Source organism: Polypterus senegalus, chromosome 10 (genome assembly GCF_016835505.1).
Source record: "Polypterus senegalus isolate Bchr_013 chromosome 10, ASM1683550v1, whole genome shotgun sequence".
NCBI classification, from domain to species: domain Eukaryota; kingdom Metazoa; phylum Chordata; class Cladistia; order Polypteriformes; family Polypteridae; genus Polypterus; species Polypterus senegalus.
In genome coordinates, this window is record NC_053163.1 from 116,158,569 (window position 1) to 116,176,019 (window position 17,451).

General features: G+C 36.6%; 1 protein-coding gene across 2 annotated transcripts in view; it reads left to right on the top strand.

The window, feature by feature from the left end:
* shroom4 (shroom family member 4) overlaps nucleotides 1–17,451 on the top strand; it is a 130,197-nt gene that overhangs the window by 70,688 nt on the left and 42,058 nt on the right. Inside the window, exon 1 of one of the 2 annotated variants that reach the window (XM_039766377.1) lies at nucleotides 484–850. The exons of the other annotated variant lie outside the window; for it this stretch is intronic. The gene's annotated coding sequence lies outside the window, so the exon portion shown is untranslated. Of the gene's footprint in view, nucleotides 1–483; nucleotides 851–17,451 lie in introns of those variants that run through there. 2 annotated transcript variants of the gene reach the window in all.

Genomic DNA, 17,451 nt, shown 5'->3' on the forward strand with positions numbered 1-17,451 from the left:
ATGAGGAGGTTCTTTTTGAAGAAAGTAAATACTAATTTAATTGAAACAATTACATAAACATGTTATCTGTTTTGACTAAAACTTTTAATTACGTGGAACATTGATTAATATTTTGGAATTTGACTTATGTTTGCACTTAAATGATACAATGAACGCCATCTTAGAAAAACAATGAATATCTCTATGACAAGTTACCACCAGAGCATTTTGCCTTATTTTACCTTCCTTATATCTTACACTTGCTCCAGCTAGAGAAAAGTGATGCTTTAAGTCAGACAGGATGGGCTTAATTTTTTGAACACAGTCTCTGTTTTATTTTTGCAGAGGCTTTATCTTTTCCGAGCATTGTTTCCTTGTTAGTGCAAATCATGCTTCCTGCCTAGCTGTTCTGTGAATATGTTCTGGGGGGAGCAGGGAGGGAGCACGTTGAACAATCTATATCTGAAAGGAATTTGGGCTGCCTTGGGAACAGTGATGAAAGAATACTGCTCGACTCAACATATGATGGAGACCGTTTTCCTCTGGAAGCGATGATTGGTCCACTCGCTAGGGTCTGGACCACATCCACTTTGATTGTTTTGCGAATGCACTTGTTTATTAAAGAATGTGTAGAAGTTGCACAACACAGTTTTAGAAGGAAAGGCAAGGGACGGTTTACTTTGTTTGGCATCTACTGACATGAGTGGCACTGATTTTATCAACAAGGATTGAAAGTTGCATTATACTGTGTCCTGATCATTTGACTTCTATGAGTAACATAAAATAAACTACTTGAGGAAATTAGATGTTCAGTTTGATTCTGAGACGAACCTTCTTTATGAATCTTATTAATAACTTGTTCCGATACACTGTAAGTATTTAAGCTATGCTTTTCAAGATATTTTTATTAACATCTATTGTTTTTATTTGTCATTTTTTTATAAATAAGATTAAGGTATTTTTTGAGTAACTAAAACAGTGAAAACCTTTGCTTGTAAAAAGTTATCTGTGTATCATTCAATATCTGTCACATCTTCACTGAATAAACTAATATTGCCTATTAATCAAAATTACATAAGTAAATAAGGAAAGTTTTTTTTCTCTTCTTAAAATCAAGCAATTAATGCTGGCAGAAATATGAAAAGTGTTCAGTAGATTTTAGATTCTACAGTTGAGTGCTGCATATTTATTTACCTCTTTCACACTGACTTCACAGACATTTTTTGTGGCTATAGACTATTTTAGTCATGCGACAGTAAGAGAATAAGAAGGCTGTCATAAGTAAAGAAAAATGTTTGTTTCAGATCTAAACCAGGAGTGGACTTTATACATTGCGAACATCTTTGTGGCTTTTTTTATTTTCAGTGAAAGGCTCTCGTTCTTGGTGCCTGAGTGCTAATTTAATTCATATAATGTGATTTATCTTAAAAGCATCATAAAAAATATAGTAGTGCTTATTGTGATGCAAGTGCATAACTTATAATGAGGATGCTGACAGTCAGTGATGTATTAACAAAACTCAAAACAGGTAACTGGTATATTAGTTGGTGCAAGTTACAATCACCTTATTGACAAAACAGCAACAGTATCATTGATACTACACTAAAATAGGATATCTATTGTTTATTTAATATTGTGCCTTATTAAGTTGTGTACATTAGTACAGTTATCTTTACAGTGAAAGATATTGTATCTTTTATAATATCTACAGTATGAAATGTATACCTTTTTATCAGCTTCATTACTTTGACTCTATGGATTTAAGGAAGAACAACTATTGTATTGCTTATTTGAATAATATGAAATATTTATTGAAGATTTATTGAAATCTTTAAAATGGCATGTAGAAATGAAGTGCTTACTCCAAGTGATACTAGGACTGTAGGTTCAGGAAAGAAATTTATTTTTATTATTTTTTTTTTAATTTCCTATGTAGTTCTTCATCTAGGAGCCATAGTGGTTTATCCATTTTTATTTTTTCTGTCACATTTTAATGCTATTAAAATATAATTACAGTGGTACCTTGAGATGAGTGCCCCAACGTACAAGTTTTTTTGAAATACGAGCAGTCACTACATCGATTTTTTGCCTTGTGTTATGAGCCAAAATTCGAAATATGAGCCATCAAAGAACTGACACTTGACTTTATTGAAAAAAAAACCCTGTAAAAGCTGTAACTGATCATGCAGCGGTGCTATTTAATGACACTTGCCTAACTCATTTCAGAAACACTCTAAAGGGGAGGAAGAAACAAAGCTCCTTGGACAGGTTTCTATTGAAACGCCTTGAGAATGAAAGTGACAAAAGCCTGGCAAAAAAGAAAAAACTAGTGAGGAAGAAAATTAAGTTAAGCAAAAGTGAAGTGAAAGAAAAAAGCATTACAATACGCTAATCGGCTTCGCCAACATTTATTTATTTCTTTAGATTCTCTTTTATGTATTAGGTTTATTTTGTTTGTATACAATATTTGTTCATTATAAATTCATTTTTCCTGTGTACACATTTATTTATATAGCACATTTTCATACAAAAAAACAAAAAAAAAATGTAGCTCAAAGTGCTTTACAAAATGAAGAATAGAAAAATAGAAGACACAGTAAAAAATAAAAATAAGTCAACATTAATTAACATAGAATAAGTAAGGTCCGATGGCCAGGGTGGACAGAAAAAAAAAATAACAAAAAATTGGGGTGGTGTTTTTGGGGCTGGCATGAATTAATCTCATTTCAATTAATTTCAATGGGGAAAAACTGATTTGAGATACGAGCATTTTGACTTATGAACTCGGTCACGGAACGAATTAAACTCGTATCTCAAGGTATCACTGTATAATCTTACAGGATTTAATGCAGTATGTCATTTTTCTGGTTGCACGTATACACTGAGGAGACTAGTCAAGGGTGTTCAAATTTCAAAATTAAGCAATAGACATTTTCATAATCTTAATCCTAATCTCATGCATGAAGTCTAATGAAAATGTACCTCCTAGAAAGAACCAACTATTTTCCAAAAGCAAATTAAGTTTGAAAGTAAGATCTGGTTTCTCTAACTTACACTTAATTTATGTGGCAAGTACTGACAATGAATTGAATGTATTATATGGTGGTGTACGAAAGTCCTTCATTATTTATTTGTTACTCAACACCAAATAAAATGGTTGTCATCAAGCCCACCTTTCTTTGGCTCAAAACAGTTACAGCAGAGGTCGCAGGAGTCTCCTTAATGTGTTATTTCTTTCACCTAATAAATTACTTGTTAAAATGATTGATAATATAGAAAGAATATTTTCTATAGTTTGCGTTTAATATTTACACTAACTCAAATGTTGTAGTAATATTTGTAAGCTTCTCTTTAGCAGTTCTCAGGCTTGGGACTGTAGTAAAATTACAGCATTGGTACTGAAGGACAGGGGTATGTTGCTTAAACAGAGTGACAGTTCAGTATTAGGTCTAATGAAGGCTACAAGTGAGAACATCAGAAATTTAATTCACCTCTTAGATAAGCAAGATGTGTGGTAAGCTGGTACATTTTATGTCAGGCTTCTGTTATTATAGAGAAATGAATTCTTGTAAACACAAATTCCATGAATTGTTACAGCAAAAACTAGCAGTTAAATGCAGTCTTTGCATATTCAATTTGAAGAAACTTTTGGCTGTCACTGTTTATGTATGGCATTTAGAATAATTTGGTAATATTAGGAGCATGAACTTGATGGTTCAAGCTAAATGCTTTATTTTAATAATTTTATTATAGAAGGCTAAAAATAAAAACTGTGTAGACCTGTATTTTGTTTCTTTTGTAGAACGTGGCATATGTCACTTTTTTAGGATGTTAACAATGTTTTTCTTAAATTGTTTTTAACCTTTTACAAATTGACTTGACCAAAAATTTGTCAGTCTTAAAAAATATCCATATTGTTAATCTATTAATATGTAATTGTATGTTTACACAGCATTTTAAATTTCAATCAATCTATTGTTTCAACTGCTATTTTCTAGTGTTCACATTAATAATCATATATTTTTTGTTTTTCTTTGTTTTGTTTACATAACAATTTTGTATACACATTTTATGTATATTGTGAGTGTCCAGAGTAACATGGTTTTCGTACTATGATGTTTTGCAACTTTGTCAACATTTAACAGCCTATATTGAGGAACAGCATTATCTGTTTCCTTAATATTTTATCAGTAAATAAAACATGAAGAAATGCAGATGCTGTGATAATGAATTCCTGCTACTCCGAGGGGAATCAAAGCATACATAACATAGTTTACTGGAAATTGACAATGGAAAATTTCTTCTTTATACACAAGAGTATTTTAGCCTTTTTGTCTAATTTAATCAGCTTGATAAAATGCATTTTAATCTAGACAACAAAACAAATAGTAAAGGACAGTTTGGTCAAAGGTATATGTAGTATTAAAAAGCCCCTTTCCTCTTACCTGATTCAGAAAGCTGTATGTCAAGAAACACATCCTCAAGTGGTTTCTCCTACTGTATATATTAAGAGAACAGATATAGTTAGCAGAGACCTAGCATTGCTTATTTTAGAAGAGCATTAGTTATTCTTGCCAAATAACTTAAAAATCATGAATAATTCTCATGGAAAGGAAATAACTTTTTTTTTCTAGCATAAGATAATGCCAAACATCACTTTTCCACTGAGCTATGTGTGGTGTATTCTTCTAGATTCTTCTAGTTAGGCAAAACTTGTCTCCTTTGTACAAGCAATATAATGTAGGACATCCCAATAGATTTGTTCATTACATAATATTATCCCATTTGGTACAACTTCAGATTTTCTTGTTACAGGACTGGGAGTGATTTAATATGAAAGCCATTTCAGTGATATGCAAGTGTCCTAATGCAGAATTTTCTATGTGTAGAGAATTCCCTGAACTGGCGATGTGGGTGCTTAACAACATTGTTCACAATTTGAATGCTGTCAAAGATACATGTTAGATAGTTTTAAATATGGAATATGTATGAATGATGTACAAATTTTGACCGTATTAGAACATTCTGTGCGCAGACCTCTTTCTCATCGTTCCCTTAAATCATCTGGGGTAAACTCGTTTAAATTTGTTGATTAATCTAGAAATACTACCTGCATCTTAAATAAAATTCTCCAGTATCATGTCATAGATATTTTTGTAAGACGAGGGAGTTTGGGTATTTTTCTTTTAATATAGTTCCTCTCTTGTTTTTGTTTTTTTGACATACTATATTTAAAACATAGTAATTCAGACAGCACCTATAGATCTCTCTATTATAAAAAAAAAAAAAATCCTGGAGAGAAACAGTAGGGCGATGATACAAGATCTTCATGTTAAGATCACAGAAGACACTTAAAAGACACGCAAGACTAGAGAGATTGGCCACAAAGCGTCTCTCGGGGACCTTAAACATGAGACTTTGTGCCAAGAGATTGACCCAGGACCATCTTGCGATGACGTAGAACATAAGATTCATGCAAGACACGCCCTACTTACAAATAAATAAGAGCAAGGGCAGCCAGCCACACACTTAGTCGTATTTTGGCTTTGAGGACACACAGATCCAGGACTCTCAGTGCATATAAAGCGTATAAGGACAATACGTTATAAATGAAACATAAACGACAAAGCGAAGAAGAAAGCAGCGAGGAGAAAAGAGACTGAATCAGCCCGGAACAAGTGGAATTGAAAAAAAGCACGTCCAATCGGGACGTTTGCGCTATACACATGCAGGGCAGGTTAGAGATTATGAAACCAGTGGAATTCGAAAGGCTCAAAAAAAAAAAAAGTTGGCTGATACACATGTGGAGAAAGTTAAAGAATATGAAAGTAGGAAAATTAGAAAGTAATAAAAAATAGAGATTGCAGTAGCACAAATTGTCTCATTTAACTATGCACCTGTCTAACTTTGGTTTTGCACTTTAATCACTGCACTATTGCATCTTAACACGATTCTACTTTATTCACATAATTGTACTTATTTATTATGTTCTACTATACTGTTATCTTTCAATCTATGACTTTTTGTTAATCTGATATTCTTCTAACTTTGCACAGCTTTTGATAAGCGGATCAGGGTGCAATTGACTGCGTGTTGTCCTGTATAACTATGCATGTGACAAATAAAGAATCTTGAAAATTTCAAAAACGTTGTTTACCTCACATGCATTTATTGGTTACTTTATAAAAAAAAATTAACTGCTGATGATGTAGATCGTTTTGTCTGTGCTGAAACTCCAAACCGACAAAGCTATCCTAAATTATGGTACAAAGTCATTAAACACGTCTCGCTGACCTCATTTAAAAGATTCAGCACGTTGGGACTCGAAAGATTAAAAATATTGTTTTTACAGAAAAAAAAAATCTAAAAAGTATGTATCTGGAAAAACAAAAACGGGGGTTGGCGAGAAAAGCGAGCAGGGGGCAAAGCCCGCTAGTCATCTATGTAGAAATCACTAAAGGTCCTGATACCTTGTGTCTTCCATAGATTAAATATTCCCTATAATATAAAATTATCGTGCGCAGACATCTTTGTAATACATTGCCATTGTCAGTTCCAGTCTGCTTTTATTTATTTATTTTATATATATATATATATATATATATATATATATATAAAATATATACTGCTCAAAAGAATTAAAGGAACACTTTTTAATCAGAGTATAGCATAAAGTCAATGAAACTTATGGGATATTAATCTGGTCAGTGAAGTAGCAGAGGGGGTTGTTAATCAGTTTCAGCTGCTGTGGTGTTAATGAAATTAACAACAGATGCACTAGAGGGGCAACAATGAGATGACCCCCAAAACAGGAATGGTTTAACAGGTGGAGGCCACTGACATTTTTCCCTCCTCATCTTTTTGACTGTTTCTTCACTAGTTTTGCATTTGGCTACAGTCAGTGTCACTACTGGTAGCATGAGGCGATACCTGGACCCTACAGTGGTTGCACAGGTAGTCCAACTTCTCCAGGATGGCACATCAATACGTGTCATTGCCAGAAGGTTTGCTGTGCCTCCCTGCACAGTCTCAAGGGCATGGAGGAGATTCTAGGAGACAAGCAGTCACTCTAGGAGAGCTGGAGAGGGCCATAGAAGGTCCATAACCCATCAGCAGGACCAGTATCTGCTCCTTTTGGGCAAGGAGGAACAGGAGGAGCACTGCCAGAGCCCTACAAAATGACCTCCAGCAGGCCACTGGTGTGAATGTCTCTGACCAAACAACCAGAAAGACTTCATGAGGGTGACCCAAGGGCCTCATGTCCTCTAATGGGCCCTGAGCTCACTGCCCAGCAGCATGCAGCTCGATTGGCATTCGCCATAGAATACCAGAATTGGCAGATGCACCAGAGCAGGTTCACCCTGAGCACATGACAGAAGTGAAAGGGTCTGGAGAAGCCATGGAGAAAATTATGCTGCCTGTAACATCATTCAGCATGAGCAGTTTGGTGGTGGGTTAATGATTGTCTGGGAGGCATATCCATGGAGGGTCACACAGACCGCTACAGGCTTGACAAAGGCACCTTGGCTGCCATTAGGTATCAGGATGAAATCCTTGGACCCATTGTCAGACCCTATGCTGGTACAGTGGCTCCTGGTGCACGACAATTCCTGGCCTCATGTGGTGAGAGTGTGCAGGCAGTTCCTGGAGGATGAAGGAATTGATACCATTGACTGGCCACCACACTTTCCTGACCTAAATCCAATAGAACACCTCTGGGACACTATGTTTTGGTCCATCCAATGCCACCAAGTTGCACCTCAGACTGTCCAGGAGCTCAGTGATGCCCTGGTCCAGATCTGGGAGGAGATCCCCCACAACACCATCTGTCATCTCATTAGAAGCATGCACCGATGTTGTCAGGCATGTATACAAGAACACAGGGGCCATACAAAGTGCTGCGTACAATTTTGAGTTGCTGCAATAAAATTTTGGCAAAATGGACTAGCCTGCCACATAATTTTTTCACTCTGATTTTTGGGGCATCTTTGAATTCAGGGCTGTGTAGGTTGATCATTTTCATTTCCATCAAACGATGTGGCATCCTTTCGTTCCTAACACATTACCCAGTCTATATCAGTATAAATATCCAGGAGGATTTCTTTTCCCCATTGAGATCTGATGTGTTTTCAAAGTGTTCCTTTAATTTTTTTGAGCAGTTTATATATATATATATATATATATAAAATATATTTTGTATTTACAAATAGATAGAGACACATTTACAGTATATCCATCCATCTTCCAAACCTACATTTTCCAGAGCAGGATTGTGGGGAAGCTGGAGCGTCAGGTGCAGGTCAGAAGCTATACATGTAGCACACATACAGCACACAGTGCTATACATACATACATACATCTATACTAATAAAAGGCAAAGCACTCACTCACTCACTCACTCACTGACTCATCACTAATTCTCCAACTTCCCGTGTGGGTGGAAGGCTGAAATTTGGCAGGTTCATTCCTTACAGCTTCCTTACAAAAGTTGGGCAGGTTTTATATCGAAATTCTACGCGTAATGGTCATAACTGGAAGCAGTTTTCTCCATTTACTGTAATGGAGATGAGCTTCAACGCCGGGGCGGAGTTTCGTGTGACATCATCACGCCTCCCACGTAATCACGCAGTACATAGAAAACCAGGAAGACCTAAAAAAGCGCTGAAGAAAACATGCATTATATAATTGAGAAGGCAGCGAAACAATAAGAAGCGGCGAGTGACATATACAACCATATTCATGACTTCTGCTACTCGAAACAAAGCACGATGTAAACCTACACTTTAAATTAAGTTCATAGACAGGCTGCGCTGGCGTTTGTAATTTAGTGCCTGCCCATATAAGGCCGTCCGTCAGCGGCAATCCAATAGCAAACTCCCACTAAATATTCACGGGTTAAGGACTGTGCTTATGCAGAGGAAGATGAGATGGTCAGGGTGGTGTTTGGTACAAACTCAGCGAAACTGCGAGAGAAAGTTTTAAGTGCCAGGACTAAGGTAACATTAAATACAGCCATGGACATAGCACGAGATGGCACCAGCACAGCTGGGAAACTTCGATGCATGTACACCAGCGGCTCACGTGAACTGACGAGTGCACAGATAAAAGCAACAGTTCCAAAGAGCTGAACAAAACCAATTACACAATTGAAAAGGCAGCAAAAATATGAAGCTGATACATACAAGCATATTCATAAATCCAAAACAAAGCACACGTTGGAAAAAGTCAATGTCCCGCTAAAGGAAGACAGTGTAAAAAAAACCCGTGCATGCAGTGTGTCAGGTCTCAGATAAAGAAGAAGACGAGCTGTTTATTGATGCAGTAAGAAACGAATCGATGAATGAAACCTGTCATCTTTACAACGATTGACAAACACGGAATGTAACTTGAACACAACACATCCTACAAATACGAACCTGATTGAAAGAAATAATGATAATCAAATCCTTGATGACAGCAACACTCAGTAACACTCACAAAACAAATACTGTATATTGACAGTCATGTTACGCTATTTTTAAAATGTTCCCTTTTCTTTTCATAGCTTTTTAACACACTACTTCTCTACGCTGGTATATATATATATATATATATATATATATATATATATATATATATAACCCGATCTACATACTCGAATAATGGATACTTTATTCGCCATCAATGATTGTTTTGGTAAAGCCATACTCAGTGTATTCATTAGATGAACGGTAAAAAAGTAAGAGCGAGGGAAGGATGACTTATTGAGGCATGCAGGCTGTAGTGCGCGTCAACTCTATCTGAATTGCGCGATCACATTTGAAAAATATATCTTTTCAAGTTCTATTTAGTCCATATGTGTCAAACTCAAGGGTCGGGCCACATCCGCCCGCGTAATTATATCCGCCCGAGATCATTTTATATACTGTATTATTGTTATTAAAGCCCGGTATATGAAGCGCTGGTAACACAATAAACTACAGATCCCATAATGCAGCGCTTCAGCTGCCTTGCCAACACTTACCGAAGTTAATCAAGTTATTGCGGCTAGCTCACACGATGCTGAAGAGAAAAGTTGATTCTGAAAATAGAGCCTTTAAAAACCGATGGGAGGCTGAGTATATGTTTACTAAACCCGTGTGTCTCATTTGTGGAGCTAATGTGGCTGTAATTACAGAATTTAATCTAAGACGGCACTATGAGACAAAACATCAGGTTAACCTGAATGCAATGCAGAAGATACAGAAAGCAGCATAATTAAATAAGAATCTGACACTTCAGCGGACGCTTTAACCCGCACAATCACAAAGTGATTTCAAGTGAAGCTGCTTTTATGGGAGACACAAATGCACCAGTGCACTTGCCCCACTTTCCCTGTTGCCAAGTAATGTTAAACCAAGTCGTCACTACGGTGTTCCCAAATACGCACTTTGCTGATAAACTGAGCGCACTGAGTTTGCACGGCGCTTTGGTGACTTGAAGAACAAAAAAAGTCCGTCTACATGCGGCTCGAACCTTGTGCATGTTTGGTAGCACATATCTGTGTGAGAAGCTCTTCTCAGTGATAAAGACTAACAAAACAGCACACAGGAGTCACCTCACTGATGAGCACCTGCAATCCATCCTGAGAATCTCCACAACACAGAACCTCACACCAAACATAAACGAACCTGTGGCCAAAAAAAGATGCCAGGCGTCCAGCTCTAAAATGACATATGAGCAAAGACAACTGAATGATTTGATTTGTTATTGCTGAAAAGAACACATTTCATTTATATTTCTAGGTTTTGTTATGCAGCATGTTCATATTTGAATTTGTATCATTTTGACAGGATATATTTTTATGGAGAGCAAAATCTTTTGGGATATTTAAAATCTAAGTTTATTTTTATATAAAATTACATAAGAGTAAAGAAATGTGAATGTTTGTTCTTTTAACGTTTACTTTATTTCTAACTTGTATAATTTAGACAGGATAAATTTTTATGGAGAGCAAAATATTATAAGTTGTTTAAGGTTTGAGTTGATTTATTAATAATATTCCTGTCTGTTTTACCATTCCTACCAAAGATATTTCTGTCGACTAAATAAAAATTCCTTCTATTTAAAATTTAAATAGAACTTGAACAAATACGATAGTTCATAATATCCACGCAGACTTGCACGTAAGAGCGGAGTTATCCGTTTTAACAAGCAGCGTATTGCACTGATAATGAAATAGCTGTGTGTGTATATATGTAGATATGTATGTATATGTATATATATGTTTATATATGTGTGTGTGTATGTATATATATATGTATTTGTGTGTATATATGTGTGTGTGTATGTATTTATGTATGTGTATATATGTAGATATATATATGTATATATATGTGTATATGTATAGATATGTATATATATATATGTTTATGTGTGTGTGTGTATATATATATATATATATATATATATATATATATATGACAACAACACTCATCACTCACAACAGTGACAAAACAATTACATTGACAATCATGTTACGTTATTTTCAAAATGTTTCCTTTTCTTTTCATTGCTTCTTTAACACACTACTTCTCCGCTGCGAAGCGCGGGTATTTTGCTAGTATATAATAAATATATATACTAGGGGGCTTCGCCCCCTGCTTGCTTTGCTCGCCAACCCCTGTGTTTGGTTAATCGGATATACAATTTTAATTTTTTTTTTCTTTCGAATTGTTTCAATTTCATTATTTGTGATTTTACTTTAAAGCTCCATTAAAATCAATATTTTTTGAAGACACATTGTGACAACGCAACTTATAACTGCCCGTGAGAGAATGTTGTTTCTGTTTCTCTAATAAATAATCCGACTTTTTCTAATGTTTGTCCCTGTGATTTATTGATTGTCATAGTAAAACCTATTCTCACAGTAAACTGTAAACATTTTAATACGAATGGCATATCGCAATCTCCTTTGGTATGTAATGTTATTCGCGGAATATATACATTACATTTCTTTTTGCCTGTTAAAATTTGCATCAATTCTCCATGATCATAAATATACACCTGACCAAATTGTGTATTCTTTGAAATTCAACTTGTCGTTGCTTTAACTGTTCCGGGACCACAGATTCTCATAGTGTATGGTCTATTATTGTGTAAATCCACGTTTTGTGCATAAGAATGATGCAAATGCGAAAAGACTTTGTTGGATACTCTTTGCCTTTTATTTCTGACCTCGATTTGTCCTGCTCTTTTTTCAATTACACCTGGTTCTGATGATTAATCACCTTTTGTTTTGCGGTTTTCCAATCTTTTCTGTCTTTTCTTTGATACTGTAGCGACTGACATGATGAAGTATCATAAAAGTTTTACTTGAACAATCGCTGACTTCGTAACCCCAAACACAACTTTCTAGCACCCTCTCCAATCTCTTATCCCCTGCGTCTCGCCCTCGACTTACCGCATCAATTAATACCCCACTATCAGTCTTCCGTGCTGTACTCCGCCCTCCCTCAGTCGGACCGAACAGTCACTTAAAACCAAAAAGGCAGCAACCTGGCTGGGACGCTGCAATACTTTTGAATTTTACTGGTTTCATAATCTCTTATCTGCCTTTTTTTCTCTCCAACGCCTTTGGGTGTCTATTCTCCGTATTGTCCTTATACACTTTATGTGTTGAGAGCACAGGATCTGTGTGCACTACGTGCCTTTACACGACTGACTGTTTTTTGATGGATATGCTTTTATATGATATCTGTTGTAAGTAGGGCGTGTCTTGCAAGAATATTATGTTCCACGTCCCCGCGAGATGGCACTGGGACAGTCTCTTGGCACAAAGTCTCATGTTTATGATCACCGCGAGACACTCCGTGGCAATATTATTTTGTCTTGCAGATCTTTTAAATGTCTTTTGAGAACTTCCAAGAATATCGCATATCGTCGCCTTGCTTTTGCTTTCCAGGATTTCTTTTTATGATAGAGATATGTGTGTGTGTGTGTGTGTGTATTAGAGCTGGGGCGGTATGACCAAAATTCTATATCACGGTATTTTTCTAAATTGTACCGGTTTCACGGTATTCAACGGTATTTTTTTCCCATGCATGAGTGGATGTTAACCACATTTTCCACTGCAATTACTGCTGTAGACTAGCTAAGAATAACCTATTCCACTGTCATGAACATTGTACAAAAAAAAAAAAACGTTTTAATGTGCATGCAAGTATTAATACAGGTTTGCATGGTCCCATAAAGTGATAGTTTTCATGGGGGTGGCACTAATGAAGAGAAGGAATCATATTGCATGACAGATGCAAAAGTTGTATTGCATTGAACTTGTCTTAGAAAAGGAATAAATAGTAAAAAAAGTTTTTGTAAACCAACTACACTTTCTGTTAATGTTAATCTCTGTTCACTGACATGTTAAAGTGATTTTTAAACAACTTTACCATCATTAAACTAAATAATATTTAAACTAATTAATAATAACAATAAAATGAATAATAGTGCAACTTCCATTAATAATACTATTACTTCAAGACTTCAAGCCCAGGTGCATTACACAGTATTCACCAAATAAAAATAAAATAAAACAAGTGCAACTTGCAACTAATTACATCTTTACCAACTGAACCATCATTTAAGCAAATTGCTTTAATATGGACCTTGCTTCAAGCTAAGCTATATCTCTATATATAATCTTCATTTGGATCTTGATCTTTGTTTGTCCGCGAATGAATTAGAAGAAGCACTAGATGGCAGTAGAGAGACAGCTAAAACATAGGCATTGCATTAAGAATCTCCTCCAGGCTTATACTACTGAAGACAGTAGTACTCCAGTCACACCTCAAAACACAGACATTCAAACTAAACAAATTGTTGTGCTTTAAATTAACTAAAGAGATCTTCATTTAGATCTTGATCTTTGCTTGTCTGCGAATTCCACGCATGCGTAGACCACGTTCCAGTTTAGTACGTTGTTTTTACTCACGGATGTCAACAATGTGCCGGAATAACGAAAGGGGTGGTGGACAGTGTTACACTGGTTAGCTCCTGAGGCCTGGTTAGAGAATGAGATTGCCGAAGATAAAAGGTACGTGCCTACGTGACATATGCATGAAAGAAAGACAGTGGGTAAAATGAATGACAACGTAACAGCACGTTCCGGAAATTATTATTGTTGCATTGTAGCCGGCGAATGCTGCAAGTCTCACAGTTGTACCGTGGCTTGCTCACATGTCAGTGAAGTGATCCCTATGTATGCTTTAAAGAGCCTGGATACCTATGTGTCCCCCTTTTATAACCATTGCTCCGTGTATATTTCCTTACTCTTTGGATTGCCACAAAGCAACCTGCGAGATTGGAGAAAGGTTGAGAAGACATCGTGAGAGGAAACGGCAGCGTCGTAAAAACGAGACGGACTGTGAACGGACAGAAGCAGAAATGCTCCTACACCACCACATAATTATGATTCGAACAGTGATTCCGAGTAGGCCGTTCCTATCGAATCAATATCCAAGGGTTTTCTTTTGTAAGTTTGTTTCCCTTATAAAAAAATCATAATGCTGTGCGACGAAGTGCCCAGTTCACAACTGGCAGCCGAGTTTAAACAGGGAGCCCTTCACAGACAACTTTAACACACGCAACGTAGTTGGGCGCACATGGCTAGTCCATAAATAATAAAAGTGCAACTTGCATTTTAATGCTATTTGTGGTATAGCCCTACGGAATCGTATTAGGGAAACCGTGAAGAAAAAAAAATACGGACACAGGGAAGAAAAAAACAAACTATACGTCGAGATTAAAGTCAACATATTGCCCTAATTCACCCTAATGCTTCGCCTCTAGCGCTGACGTCTAAAACACGTGTCGCGTACTCTGCATTATTTGACAGTAAAACTATTTCAACCATTCTACGATCTGCTTCTCGCAACTGAAAGAGGGCACCGTGGCGGATGTTCGCCAACTTGCTGGCCGACTTGCTGACCAACCACAAGCATTACCTGATAGGTAACCACCCATACAATCAGATTGTGATTCAGACTACGAATGCCTTGAATATATATGTGTGTGTGTGTGTGTGTATATATATGTATATATATTTATTATACAGTAATCCCTCCTCGATCGCGGGGGTATGCTCCAGAACCCCAGCGATAGATGAAATCCGTGAAGTAGAAACCATATGTTTGTGTAGTTATTTTTATATATTTTAAGCCCTTATAAACTCTCCCACACTGTTAACATTATTAGAGCCCTCTAGACATGAAGTAACACCCTTTAGTCAAAAGTTTAAGCTGTGCTCCATGACAAGACAGAGATGACAGTTCTTTCTCACAGTTAAAAGAATGCAAATATATCTTTTCTTCAAAGGAGTGTCTGCATCAGGAGAAGAGAATTTAAGAGAGCGCGAGCAAACAATCAAAAAATCAATACGTGTCCTTTTAAGTTTGCCGAAGCACCGCAATAAAGCGGCATTTTTCAGAGGAGCGTCAGTATCTTTTAAGCAAACAGCCTCTGTGCAAGCAGCACCTCCGTTCACACCCCCTCCGTCAGGCGCAGAGAATGTCAGAGAGGGTGAGAGAGAGGCAGAGACAAGCAAACAATCAAGCAGTCAAAAGAATAATCAAGCATATCTTATAGCATTGAGGAGTTTTAGTTAATAGGTAATACATGCTCTGATTGGGTAGCTTCTAAGCCATCTGCCAATAGTGTCCCTTGTATGAAATCAACTGGGCAAACAAACTGAGGAAGCATGTACCATAAATTAAAAGACCCATTGTCCGCAGAAATTCGCGAACCAGCGAAAAATCCGTGATATACTGTATATTTAGAAATGCTTACATTTAAAATCCGCGATAGAGTGAAGCTGTGAAAGTCGAAGCGCGATATAGAGAGGGATTACTGTATCTATACTAATAAAAGGCAAAGCCCTCACTCACTCACTCACTCACTCACTGACTCATCACTAATTCTCCAACTTCCCGTGTAGGTAGAAGGCTGAAATTTGGCAGGCTCATTCCTTACAGCTTACTTACAAAAGTTGGGCAGGTTTCATTTCAAATTCTACCTAATGGTCATAACTGGAAGGTATTTTTCTCCATTAACTGTAATGGAGTTGAGCTGGAAAGATGTGGGGGGCGGAGTTTTGTGTGACATCATCACGCCTCCCACGTAATCACGTGAACTGACTGTCAACGCAGTACGTAGTAAACCAGGAAGACCTCCAAAAAGCGCTTAAGAAAACATGCATTATATAATTGAGAAGGCAGCAAAACAATAAGAAGCGAGCGGGTGACATATACTACCATATTCATGAGTGCTGCTACCTCGGAAAGAAAGCAAGGTGTAAACCTAAACTTTAAATTAAGTTCATAGACAGGCTACCGCTGGCGTTTCACATGCCCACGGGAATGCGGGATACAAGTTTAATGAGAGGACGCAGGATATAAACAAGAGTTTTGATCACTTTGTAACTAAGTTAAAATTGTAGGTGAAGGGGTGTGCTTATGCAAATTCCGAGACTGTGTTTGTGGGGATTGACAGTTAATGGGGAGTCGATCATCATCACCCCTCCCATTTACATCATTTCGCTCTGAGCTGAGCTTCGCGGCTAACGCTGTCTTCCGAAGCAACTTCGTCACACTGCCACCAAATACTCACAGAAAAATCCACAAGTTAATACACACTCTGTCTCTAGAGTTTCTCCACACTGAATCCTCCAGGCACTACTTACAAAAGGTTACATTGACAATCGTGTTACGCTATTTTTAAAATCTTTCCTTTTCTTAGCACAAGCACAGCTGAGAAGCTTCGATGCATGTGCTCCATAACGCTAAAAATAATGCATTTAATCACACTTTGCATTACAAGCAAAGGGGAGCTTTGTCAATGCATGATTTCCTGGTACACCCATTACATTGATCAGCGCATCCCGATTCATTTTACCCTCGCACCACCTTAGTTTGAGAAGAAGTATGAAAAAATATGAGGTTAACACAGATCACCAATTCAAGTTTTATGAATAATCGATTCGCCATCAATAATTGTTTTGGTAAAGCCATACTCAGTGTAATCCTCCTTCCATTTTATAATTTTTCCGCCACTAGCCATGATTAAATGAACGGTAAAAAGTAACAGCGTTTAGGGTGACTTATTCAGGCAGGCATATATATGACAGCAACACACATGACAATGTCAATCATGTTACGCTATTATTAAAATGTTTCCTTTTCTTTTTCATTACTACTTTAACACACTAATTCTCCGCTGCGAGTCGCGGGTATTTTGAGATATATATATATATATATATATATATATATATATATATATATATATATATATATATATATATATATATACACGTGGACAAAATTGTTGGTACCCTTCAGTCAATGAAAGAAAACTCAAAATGGTCACAGAAATAACTTTAATCTGACAAAAGTAATAATAAATAAAAATTCTATGAAATTTAACTAATAAAAGTCAGACATTGATTTTCAACCATGCTTCAAC